Source organism: Melitaea cinxia, chromosome 17 (genome assembly GCF_905220565.1).
Source record: "Melitaea cinxia chromosome 17, ilMelCinx1.1, whole genome shotgun sequence".
Classification (NCBI taxonomy): Eukaryota; Metazoa; Arthropoda; class Insecta; order Lepidoptera; family Nymphalidae; genus Melitaea; species Melitaea cinxia.
The window spans coordinates 5,376,073-5,389,718 of record NC_059410.1 but is presented as its reverse complement, the minus strand read 5'-3'; the positions used below and the strand labels follow the sequence as shown (position 1 = coordinate 5,389,718).

General features: G+C 30.6%; 1 protein-coding gene across 1 annotated transcript in view; it reads left to right on the top strand.

The window, feature by feature from the left end:
• The window catches only part of LOC123661686 (sodium channel protein 60E), a 167,558-nt gene that overhangs the window by 61,283 nt on the left and 92,629 nt on the right, over window positions 1-13,646 (top strand). The window lies entirely within an intron of this gene.

Sequence of the window (13,646 nt, the reverse complement as noted above, 5' to 3'; positions counted from 1 at the left end):
TCTGCATTTCGAAACGACAGCTACTTAACCAAGGAAACGCTGTACATAAATTGACGATTTGATTGTTCTTAAAAGCCTACTTGAATGAAGTTCATTTTGATTACAAATTGTAGTACAAGCCATACCATCTGTTTCCGCTGATTAAATTTCATGATAGCTGATAAATTCATTTCTTCGGAACAGCCTCACGTTTATTCACTAGAAATATTTTTTTCGCAAATTGTAATTTGCATTAGAATAAATAAATTAGCGATATCGTATTATTTAATTTTTTTATCGACAAGTGGTAATTTATGAAAATATCGATGACTATATTTCAAGTCATAAATATGTAAATATATCTTGAAATCTTTGAAGTTGAAAATCTTTTTGATACTCAGAAAAAGTTAATATTAATTTTTTTAAGGAGCTATTTTTATTGTAACAAAATTTATAATTACAAATAACGAAGAGTAGGTCTTCTTTATGGTTTCTATTTTTACTAATGAGGTAGTAGCACAAACACCAACTACAATAGGGATTGTTAATCACGAAAACCTCATAATTCCGTTAATACTGGGTTGGATAATTGAAAATAACGATGATGATTGCGTAACAGTAAGTGCGTCACTGCTTTAGTTCAGTTGAATTTTATTGGTATGTCAACTGTAGAAAGAATATGTCGAAAGAATATTGTCGGCGCAGGGTAAAGCTAGTTGTTTATATTTAACAGCGTATACAATATTTAGTGACGATTATTTATTAAAATAAATGTAGAATTGAGTATTTTCATAAGAGATTCAATTTAATACGCTAAGTTTCATCATTTTCTTAAGGTATGCAAGTTACGATAGTCGTTTCTAAGCACTATAATACGTCTTTGCGTCACATGTGCATCTCGCGTCATGTCAACCGCATGATTCATAATACGCCCATTATTGTAGCTGACTTTAATATATGGATACGAAGGCAGATTACTCACTCTGAAACATTACAGCCACGCCAATGCAGCGCTACTATATAGGACCAGTGAAAGATATATCACTCCCTAACTCTGTTGGTTTCAGCGTTCAACGCAAAAACAGTATGCGATGTGATCACAGTACTGTTGTATTTTGTGGATGTACATATTACGTTTGCGTGTATATTAGCATTTTTATGTTTTGAAATAATACGATCATAGTTTTGATGTTATTTGAGACAAAGTATAACTACTATAATCAAGAAACACATAGTAAAACTTTAAGGCCAATAAAAACATATTTCGAGAGAAAATACAAGGGTAAAAAAAAGTTAAAAGAAACATTATCCGCTTACCATTATCTACAAAGAACTGTACCATCTTTGCATCTACATCGCCAGTTATTAAATAAAATCGATCAGATAAAACGCTTAAATCAGAATCAAAATTGAAAGTGACAAATAAGAAATAAAGCGATTAATCTTCGAGTTTCCGACTGAACAATATTACCTTATAAATTGCCGAGTCCCTGATTGCGAGATGCATCCCACGACATCGACTAAAGACCAATTTTCTAAAGTCATGAAAGAGTTCTCGCTACTCTCTTTGATTGCTCCCATTTATAATACTTTAGTTAACGATTTAAAATTATTTCAAGAACATAAAACAGTTGCTAATAGATTTTAGAATCTTTTTAGTTCTTTGCTTAGGAGTATAAATGCAGTTTATTTCATTAATTACTTATTCTCCTTTTAGATGTATTTAAATGTTTTTTTTATTCTAGTAATTAGACAAAACTTAACAAATAAAAACATCTATAAATAAATAAAGAATTGAAACTATCTTTTCAAAAATACCAATGAACATATCAGCTAAAGACTATATGACGGAGTGTGATAAAATATACTTTAAGTGACTTCCAAGACTTAGCGACATTACCATGCATTAGATACAGTTGAACTTAAAGTATTTATTTTACTACAAAAGAAATATAATCGATAACCGCTTAAAAATGAAGTGATGCTATTATTTTTTTTTACAATCATCCCTCCGAGTATTTTAGTTACTCTTATTTACTTTTGAATTTAGAAATGTAAGCCCACAAATATAATAAAATGACTGTTACAGCATTTAATAATACTAAAACTATGATAGACATAATTATATCTATTAAAAATAGACAAAAATATTAGTATAATAGAAAGTAATTTAATAACTACGCGTAATTATTTCGATATTTAACACTAAACTAATAGCCGTATTCTCCAACTGGATATATTCTAAGATAAAATCTCAGAATTAACATAACTCAGAAATACATTTTCATTACAAAATTTTGACAGAATTATAGGGATAAAAAAACCTCGATACACAACAAGCTATGTTCCAAGAATATATTCTTTCTATTCTGCTACTATTGGGCCCTTTAAAGGGTGCTTGATATATGACTTTAGTGAAACCGCAATACATCATGTATGAATGGTTTGTGATGAATGCGTTCTTGTCAACGTGAACGATGATTATGTTCGTGAATTACTTCAGTATACACAAGGATATTCGTGTTCATATATTGTTTATAAGTCCCGGTTGGTAAACACAAATTACAAATAAACGTTGATACGGTCTTATCGTTTAGTATTGTCGTATAATTTGTTTAGCAAGTTCCAAGTTCAGTATTTTTTTTTTTTTTTATGACTCTTATTAAATTTTTACTCTCTTTAATTTTAACTAATAATATTTTTATTTACAATGACATTGTTTTTAGTACTAATAAAGCCTTTTTTCTTAATTTTTATTATTTTTATTTTAAAATTCCCTTACATAAGTAATATATTATTTCGTTGTGTTGACAATTTGACAATTTTATTTGACAATGAATTAAGATCTATGAATAGTAACTTTAAAATTTAATAATTTCTTAAGATGGTATTTTTACATTTACACATTTCGTGTGTATTTTAGTGTTAGTGTACGTAATCTTAACGAATATGCTCTGTTTTCTCTTCGTCATTCTGTTTGTTATAACAAAACCTTCGCTATACAGAAACAAATTATTTAACGCCACTGGATTATATTTGCTAACATCTCTGTATGAATACAGAATTAATACATTTATTTCTATTCTACAGATAAGACATGTGTTATGCTTACGTTATTTTGGTAAATCATGAAGAGAAGTTTAAAGTAATTGTAAATGTACACACTTAAGTTTTGATAAAATTTTAAATTACCTAACTCTGAAAGTATAAGTTTCAACCACAGTCAAATTATGTGGTGTCATGGGACACCAGGTAGGAACGAAGTTCCTTCGAATAGTATAGAAGCAACACAATTTGAAAAAAAATATGTTGAATTTTTTATATATTTTCTAGTTCTTAATTTTTTTTTTTAATTTTGTTGATTGTTTTTAAATTAAGTACATAAAAGTATTTATGAAATTTAGTATTTTAGAAAATAACAAATACCGTAAAATAAAATAAACCAAACAAAATAATAATAATAATAATAATTCAAACTATTAAGTGAAATAAAAAAACGTATGGCTTTATTAATTTTTGTCGACAGTATAAAATTACATAAATAAGGAGGTTTGCTCGCCTCTTCCCCCCCCCCCCCCTTCTTAATAGGGGACTTCGGCCGGTCGGACGACACGACCCCACATGTCTGAGGGGTGGCCTTGTTGTCAGCATGGCTACCCCACCATTGTGCTGGGGCCCGGAGGTTTCGCCTGGCCCTATCGCCGGGGCGAGATGGCGAATGCTAGCGCGACCCTATCTCGCTCACCCAGGCGGACGAATGCTCACACGTGGTGATTTTTTAGTTAGTAGGAGCCCACATAATCCTGTGGCATCCCCGCGTCGGAGGGTATCCATGATTGATTTTCCCCACATAAAAAAAAAATAAAAAATGTTACATAGACTATGGAAGACCGCAACACTAGGAGCATTGCAAGCACGTTGTCGACCTTACCTACAACCTCTCCAAGAAGAAGAAGAAAAAGAAGCTCTGACTACCTTACTCATCACAGAAACACAACACTACTTGAAATCAGTTTTATTTGGCTGTTATCTTCCTGCTTTGCTGTTATCTTTCATATACAGGTTTTGAAAAATATTTCAACGTGGTCGTAGATAATAAATTTTATAAGTTACTGTAAATGGTGCTAGTGTCCTACGATAGTAAATATATTCAATATTATCTAAAAAATGGGCAAGTCAAAGACGTGTATCATTAACTAATCTTATATCTTTTAAGTCACTTAACATCATCAAAGACAAATGCACCTTATTCGTTTTTTAAGTTCTCGTTAATAATACTTTTCAAGATTTCGAGCACTTTGTTAATATCATCCATCAATCCTTTGCCATTTATGTCTCTGCGACTAAGTGTGATGTCATTCGTATGAGCGACGGAAACGTGAACAGTGATTTATCTCAACAAGCGCCGACAATATGATACAGGCGCGTCGAATATTAAGTGCTTTTGCATATGCATTTAGTTTTTTGTAACTTTTATTTTCAGTACCAATCGTGTTTTGAATGCTAAAGATAATTTTAAAAGTATCGTAAATGAATAATATGTACATACACAATCATGTGTAACAAATCCTGTTACAAATTTATTGGAGTTCTTCATAGGAGAAAAACCATAAGCAAGACATACATGCTAAACCCGTTATAAAATGTATAACACATACTCCTGTGTAACTTTTTTTTTATTAAAATGAAACTCCTGTAACCTACACAAGATAAATCGACGACAGAAATAACGCGTCAGTCGTTCGTCTCGACACTTGTCCAAAGTGAGTGACGAGCAATTTTGAGCTTGTTGTATTCATATGGTTTTTATATACAAACTAGGATTTATTTGGCGATGTTATTATTATCATCAAACTTAAATTTTTCTTTTTTATGAAGGTAAGAAATCTGTTGTGGAATTTTTGAGTGTAGTGTTGTTAGCTTGGCAATGACTCTAGCTAACTTGACAAGTGGCGTTATAAGGATTAATTAGATAATGGTGTATAAAAATAACATAATATTAACAATCTGGAAATATTTCGCGAGATATTTCGTGTTTTCGTATTCGAGTGTATAAATAATCCATAACGATGGTGTCATGGATACATAAGAAGGTTAAAAGTTCAAAGTAAATAATTCAATATGAATTTTCGTACTCGCGCTCGTTTTTAAAACGGCCAATAGCACTTATTACAGTTATATTGATTTTCTATAACATATGTGGATATATTTTTTTTCTTTTTCCTAACTGATTATAGTTTTTTTTTATAACTATATTTTGTAGTGTAAATTTGTTTGACAATTGACTTGAAACAAAATAAAAACAAATCTCTTGTTGTCTATACCTATCTGGGTGTCAATGTGTTAATAGTAAATATAGGTCTTCAGAATTGGTCTAGAATTTACCTAGATGATGATACCCCTTTCGATATCACGTAGACCCTCGTTAACATGGAACACAAATCCATTCTCTGATTGATCGACTAGGTCACGTCTGAAACTACAGTAAATTGCTCTACAGGCACATTGAACTGCTTCATGCGCATTTTGTTTGCATTTTACTAGATAGTTTCACTTTTTAATATGTTTAATATATTATCTTTCACATGGCAAACACACGGTCGTCTTTTCACAAGGGAAGCAAGTAAATGTTTGGGTTTTAGGTCAACTGATTTTTAATGTTTATAAACCAAGTCTTATATATAAAATTCTCGCGTCACAATGTTAGTTACAATACTCTTCCGAAACGACTGAAACGATTTTTATGAAATTTTGTGTACCTACATATCGGGTAGGTCTGAGAATCGGCCAACGTCTATTTTTCATACCCCTAAGTTATAAGGGAGGAGATAAGGGCGTTAATAAAATATATGGCAAAACCAAGTTTGTGGGGTCAGCTAGTAAAAATATAAAATTTACACCTAGACTCAGAGCGGAAATCGAATACAAAACCCTGTACCGAAAAGCAGGATCAATACCAACTACATCAACAAGTCTTATTCACACATAAACTTAACGTTTACTTATTCAACTACTTATTCTATGATGTCTCAAGTTTACATCATATCCAGTTTTCTCTTTGTAGAGTACTAAAGATCAAGCAGTCATTTTAAACCATTTCATTTGACCATTATTTCGTCTCCATACCTTAAATTCAATTTCGAAGCTATATATGATAAGTTCTATATAAAATTTGGTTACGTGGAATTTTCTTCCAATCTTAATGATTTTATCTTGACATTATTAGTTTATTTACACTGTTTATGTCAGCTCCTCAGCGTTTTTCAATATCATTACATAGTATAAAACAAATTCGCTTCCCGCTGTCTGTATGCTTAGATCTTTAAAACTACGCAACGGGTTTTGATGCGGTTTTCTTTAGTAAATAGAGTGATTCCAGAGAGCTAGAGAGAGAGAAAGTAAAAAGAGTTTTTTAAGTTGAATATGCTAATATCGGACTACTAACTACTGGTTCAAAATGTTTTTTTTTTAGTTTTAAATAGCATATATATATATATATATATATATATACAACATGACCAATTGACCATACATAAAGGATAAATAAAAAATTCTATGCAAGCGTAGATGCAGGTAACAGCTAGTAAGTCATATACAATAGTTTTAACTAATGTTATACTTTTGAATACATGGTCTAAAAGTTGTATATGTCATATAAAACGATGAATCGATACAAGAACGTCACGACGGTAAATTTATCGGCGCGGTTATCGTCACCATTACCATACAGTTGGAGCGATTAGTCTCTGCCATTACACGAGGGCTTAGCGAAATTGTTACAGCACGTTTGAAAAGCTCCATCATTAGTATAGATTATACGTAATTAAATTTGTTTTCATTAATTAGTGTTTAATAATATACCAGTTTATTTCATGAGCTTTTATACAATTTTTAATCATACAGTTTTCTTTCATTGAAATCGTTCAATACGAAATGTTAGATGACACATTTCTTTGTTTTAATTTTTTTTTATACAATGTGACGGACCTTCCGTATGAACACTTAATATAAAATTACGAAACCAAGTACTTGCAATATTGCATTCTTTTATTTTGATTAGTGTGAAAAATACGATGCAATTTTAAGAATGTCATATACCTATCCTCTATATCTATATTGACTATCATTCATCAAATAGATCCAATAACAATTTTGTCATTAATTCTAATAGAAAGTGCTTAATAAGGTTGAATAACTCACCGTTTCCTATCAGGAAGTTACAGTCCAAATTCACGACTAAATCAAATAGTTCTATAATATCGCATAATCGGGTACCGGCTATAAAATAGTTTGCAGATGAAAAAAATGTGAACATTGCGACCTAAAAAAAAGGTTGACATTAAGACATTAAACTGGAACAAGTGAAGAATAATTTAGGTAAAACAATCTGTCACAGCAGTAAATATTGATGAATGGGTCGGAACAAATGAATGAGTGAAAGGGATCGAAAACACCAATGTTTGAAACCGGCTCGTTTAAACGGAGAACTTTGTTGGCGCTGTGCCTAATTACACGCCTTCCCTGAAAATCATCAATGCAAACGCGTTAATGAGATTTCAGATAGTCTGGTTACAGAATATAAGATTATTACAAACTTCAATATGTTTTCTTTGATTTGTAAATAGTCTCAAATATATAATAAAATAAAATAATTTTAGATAAATAGTATTAAATCCTAGTTTCTTATTAATAATTCTGCTGAATTTAAAATATACTGTATAATATTTGTACGGCTAATAACCTCCTTAATTTAGCTTATTTATTACGAAATTGTTATTTGATTGATGCAGATTTCTAATGATTTTTTTTTTTTATTTCTAATGATTCTATTAATTTCTATGTTATTTGTTTGCTACGAATGACGTCAAATGACGTCTGTACCTCTGCCTATATATACTCAAAATAATCTTAATAAATTTAGTGTTAGATCTTCTTTCATTGGGTTTGGTTTCCCTCACAACCTTCCCTTACATGTCATCTCTCACTCAACCAGAGAATGTACCATACAATAGGAGTAAAACTTTGAAATACTAGAGAAATCTATTTCAAATTTTCAATCTTTTTAACAAAATGTATTTCAATGATTTCGACGAGTATTTGAAGATAGCTATTTTCTTTGAATTTTACAATCTGCAGTTTAAACTTTTCACCTGGAAGGTTCTGTTCTGCATGAAAATACACTTACAGTAGTAGAGTGACAAATAAACAGTAATAATTTCGAAGTAAGTGCTGATATAGTAATGATTAAGCGATAAAAGATTTTGTCATTTCAGATTACAAAATTGTGTCTTAACCTACTTAACTACTAAATTATTACTAAATTATACATGTTATTAAAAGTTATGCCTGAAACATTAACAAAATATGATTAAAATCGGTTCTAAATTTTTAGAATATATTGATAACGTAATAATATTGCCATTAACCACGCTTGAAGTGATTTATTCTCGTTCGCGGTTATTGTGGTTATTTGGATGGTGGTGATGGCAACAGTGTAAATGATTTTACTTATTTCGTATATTAATCATCTTAAATAATTATACACAATTTTTTTAAAGGTCTGTATATTTGTAGTCTAGTTTTGATTAGTTATTAACTTTTACGCAGAGCGATTACCATTTGATTACCGCAATTTCATGAAAACAAACCATTAAGAATCAAACTTAAATAATATTCGTACAGAGAACGTAGAATTCGAGAGTAAAATAATATGTGGCTTTGAATTAGTACTACTCTTTGGCTAATTACTCTAATATGTTTTACATAAGGTTTGTATTAAGTGTAGTGTGTTTGTAGTAAAGTGACTATTTTCCTTGTAAATGTAAATTTTAAATTAAAGTGACATGACAACAAAACCACTTATTTTACTTTTTTGGTTTTATTTTTCTAAAGATTGAGTTTTGATACTTCTTGCCTTGCCATAATTGCGATTCCTATACTCCTTCATTGCATCAGTACTCATAACAAACATTTTATAACCAATAAATAGCAATTTTTACAGTCTATTTTTATCTAAAGACCACGTATAAGAGTGATCAAGACAGCCCGTTGCACGCTCTATAATTATTTTTAAGCTTTCCTTTTATATAAATGTTATATGTGACTGTATGCAATAAAGTTATTAATTATTATAACACACATTTACAGACAGTATTTAGACTGGTCACTCTTGAGAAGCAGATTGTATCAATCAAAATATTTTGCATTACTTTTAGAATTAGAATTCAGTTAAATGATAATGTATTTTAAAATAAACAATTTTATAAAATAATATCTTAACATAAGGAATAAGCAGTTGGCAACTTCGTATTATAATATCAACAGGTAGCTAATCCATTAGTCGATGTTAGGACTAGTACGTGGATTTGTCAGACTTTAAACATTATAACCATATGTTTGTTATGAAGTTGTGTAATCCCTTATCACTGACATTATCACGTTTAGGAATAAATTATATTTTACTATATAATGTCAAACACCAAGAGTCTTTTATATGCAGCTAAGCGATAAAATATAAAGAAAACAGTTCTGTTTTATCTCAGTCCATGACTATATTATAAGACTGGTTTAATGATATATGAATGTCAACTATCCTTAGTCATTATACAATGATCGTCCATTGGTCTCGTATATTGATTTCCAGGGTTTATTTATTTATTTCGAAATACCAACGGAAAGTACACTACACTTAATAAAAATTAATAATAAAAAACGTTATAAGTGCCTTCCCAATTAGAGGTAAATACTATATGTTAAGAAAATGTGACTTAAAACTAAACAAAATGAAAGATTAGAATAAGAAATAAGATTGAAATAAGATAAACCACTACTATAAGTCAACAACTAACCTAGACTGAAAATAATCTGTTCACTTACTAGGTAGGTTCTCGTTTACTAGAAGGTCTGCTTATTTTATATTTCCCGATGCAATGTAACAATTCCAGCGCTTTGGGACTTCAACAAATATTTGCTATTCGAACGACTCTTTTGAATCCACTAATGGGTTGGCACTTAATTAATCGTTAAGCCCTTCTGTGCATTGACAACTGGGATTTTTTTTGCGATAGAAATTTTAAAACGCATCTCTTGAATATTCTTTAAATCTAGACAAATAGGACATTTCAATTCCATGTTTTACGACAAGTGGGTTATGCCACATCAGCCGAATAGTAATTAGACATTGGCTAAAATAAAATAAAAATTAACGTCTATAAAATGGAAAAAGTTAGAATACTTATAATTGTAATATATTTCTTGATAATTAAACTAGCTTCTGCCAGCGACTTCGTCCGCGTGGAATAGGAACAATTCAGTCATACATGATTTATGTGAAACTTTAACTGTTTACGCAGCGCACGCAGCGGAAGTTCTCAAAAGGAAAAAGAAAACCGCGATTTTGAAACATTTTTCATTAGTGCTCCACTCTTATTAGTCTTAGCGTGATGATATATAGCCTATAGTCTTCCTCGGTAAATGGGCTATTTAACACTGAAAGAATTTTTCAAATCGGACTAGTAATTTCTGAGATTAGCGCGTTCAAACAAACAATATATATAATATTAGTAAAATAAGTTAAAAAAGAAGTTTTTTTAATCAAAACAATGTCGTAAGGAAATTAGGAGAATACTTACATATGACTAATAAAATGTTACCTAAGTAACATTAACAAAAAGTATACGCTGAGATGCTTTTACCCACAGCAAAGAACTTTTGCACATGTATCGAGTAAGGAACGTACAGCAGACATGTAAAACTATAGCACGAGAACGCTTTACGATATACTTTTTATAATAGTAACGAAACTTGTAACCATTGGTAATATACGAAACATGTTTGTTTATATTTAGTACAAATGATAAAGATGCGTATGTAAGTGACGCTGCATTTCTTCGAAAACCAGTATCTTAATTATAGTAGACTGTTTTTGCCGAATCTTCTCTGCGTAAGCTACATTCCGTATCGGTAGTAATTTGCAAAAGAAGTTCTTTTTTAAATTTAGAATTATATCTGAATAAAGAAATTTGGATACTGGTAGAAAGTCTAAATTCTATAAAACTACTAGCTGACCCTGCCAACATCGTTTTGCCACAAATTTTATTAACCCTTCAAGTACCCCCCTCCCATAGCTTAGGTGGATGAAAAATAGATGTTGTTTGATTCTCAGACCTACCCAATATGCACACAAAATTTCATGAGAATCGGTCAAGGCGTTTCGGAGGACTTTAACTACAGACACGAGAATTTTATATATTAGATAACTAATATGTTCCAATAACTGCTCACTGTCAAATTTTAAATATTTTTTATGTTATTCAAATTGTTGTGACGTACTTTCACCCATCTGCTTAATGGATAAAAATTACATAATTATCATCTTTAGTTATGTTAAAGATAAATCGCGAAAAAGTTATATACAGACTATATTCGCCAGCCACCATTCAACCCAGACTTTGTAGGCAATCCTAAGTAAGGGTATTCGCAACGAAGCACCGCTCATTTTGATGTAAGATTTATTTATTATGCGTGTGAGTGAAAGTAACTAGAACGATATGTATTAATTTACCTATTTATACCTGGCAACCCAGTAGTTATGCCAGGAAACTAATAGACAACCCGACGTTTGCATTTTCTACAGGCTTTATACTATTGGTAGGTATTAATTTTATTGTTTAAATTCGTAGGTGCATTTTTATATAGAATTATTTTTTTCAATTTTGAATTAACTTTAGCCCACCCAGGAATTTTACACTCAATCCTTTCGCGATTTTTTTCTAATACACTAAAATATAAAATAATTTTCATCCATTAAGCAGTTGTATACTTCAAAGTTATATGATCCTTAAGGAGAATACTTTAAAACTAACTAAAATTAATTACATTTGTAAATATGAGAGTAATGCTAGTGTATTGCTAATGCTCTTAAAGTAAATGAAATAAAGCAAGATGGAAACAAGGTGTTACTTAAAATCCTGCTACAAATTTCACATTTGCACTTGCTTCGTGTAGAATCATTAAAATTTTATAGTTTTAAAAATTCAAACACGACTTTGGCGAACAAATTTCTCTTTAAATTTTAAATTGAAGTAAAACTGTTACATTACTGCAGGCCACTTCTGTGACTTCTCACTTTTGAATTTTCGCTTTTCGTACTAGCTCAGCGTCAAAGAAAAGGGTTACGTTTATTGATTTAAATTATGATAAGAACTTGTTCCGGGTTTTCAAGATTGTATTTGCTTGTCACCAAATTACGTTTCTTTTACTCTTTTTTTTATTGTTTTATTTTGTCAGTTTAAATTATTAAATGTCAAGCTTCTGTAACATAATAGCTTGACTTGGTTATAAATGTACCAAAAGAGATAATGAATTTTTTATACTATTTGTATGGCGCGAAGTCGCCTTAACGTCATGGCATCCATCCTTATTAGGAACAGCTTTGTATTTGAACTAACATTTGTTTCCAGTTTCGATGTAAATCAAGGAAACAAATGCAAATGTAGTGACGAAACGTGGTAAATAAAGCTTCAATACCTCTTCTAAATGGAGAAAAACATGACTTATAATTATAATATAAAAATTATTTATATATTTTTTAAAATAAATTATAATAAATCAAAAATGAATATAAATCGCTGAGCTCTCTTAAGCGTACAATAGTTCACGACATAGTAGCTGATAAAACTGACTGTAAAAAAAATACATACAGAAAAATTTACTTATTTATGAGTATGTAATATGAATATAATGTGTATGAGTATGTAACTAGAAAATGTACAAAACAAAAATTATAACGATTAAAATAAAATACCACATTATCAAAAAACTCTCAAACATATTTGTTAAAATTAAATACATCTTAACAAACATGTAGTCAAATATTGTATTTCATAAGTGAGATAATTATAATCCACACAAACAACAAACGTTTCTTGTGAAAATTAAGACACCGAGATCATTGAAACTTTGCTAACGTCTCAAAAACATCCTCAAGATGAAGTGAAGGAGCAATCAAAAACAAAGTTTATCGTTAAATTAATTCCACTTCTTGCGCGTTGTAGTCGTAGTCGGGGATTTCATGATTTATTATGTAAATTTACTTTGATGGTTTCCTAACTTGGTAGCTTTGACAGAATACAAATTGAAAACATTTGACAAATCGACAGGTTACAAGAATTGTTTTATTTGAATCTGATTGACAGGTGGCACATAAAATATGTAATATTCATTTTTGGTAGTCATAATTTATATAGTAAAATATTAAGTTAAGTTAATATAAATAATTTCTAATAATATATATATTTCTAATGATTCACCGCGTGTACATGACTGTATAAACAGTAAATTAGATATAAAAAAGTGATTGAAATAAGAACTCGAACACACACACACACACACACACACACACACACACACACACACACACACATACACACAGACACGAGAACTCACATGAACACATGTCGTAAGAGGCGACTAAGGGATAACACAGTTCCACAACTACCTTGGAACTTAAAAAGCCGACCGATGGCGGGATAACCATCCAACTGCTAGCTTTGAAATACACAGGGCGAAGACGGGCAGCAGCGTCTTAGGTGCGACAAAGCCAGCCCTGCGGTCACCAACCCGTTTGCCCAGCGAGGTGACTATGGGAAAAAAAACTCATAAGTTCA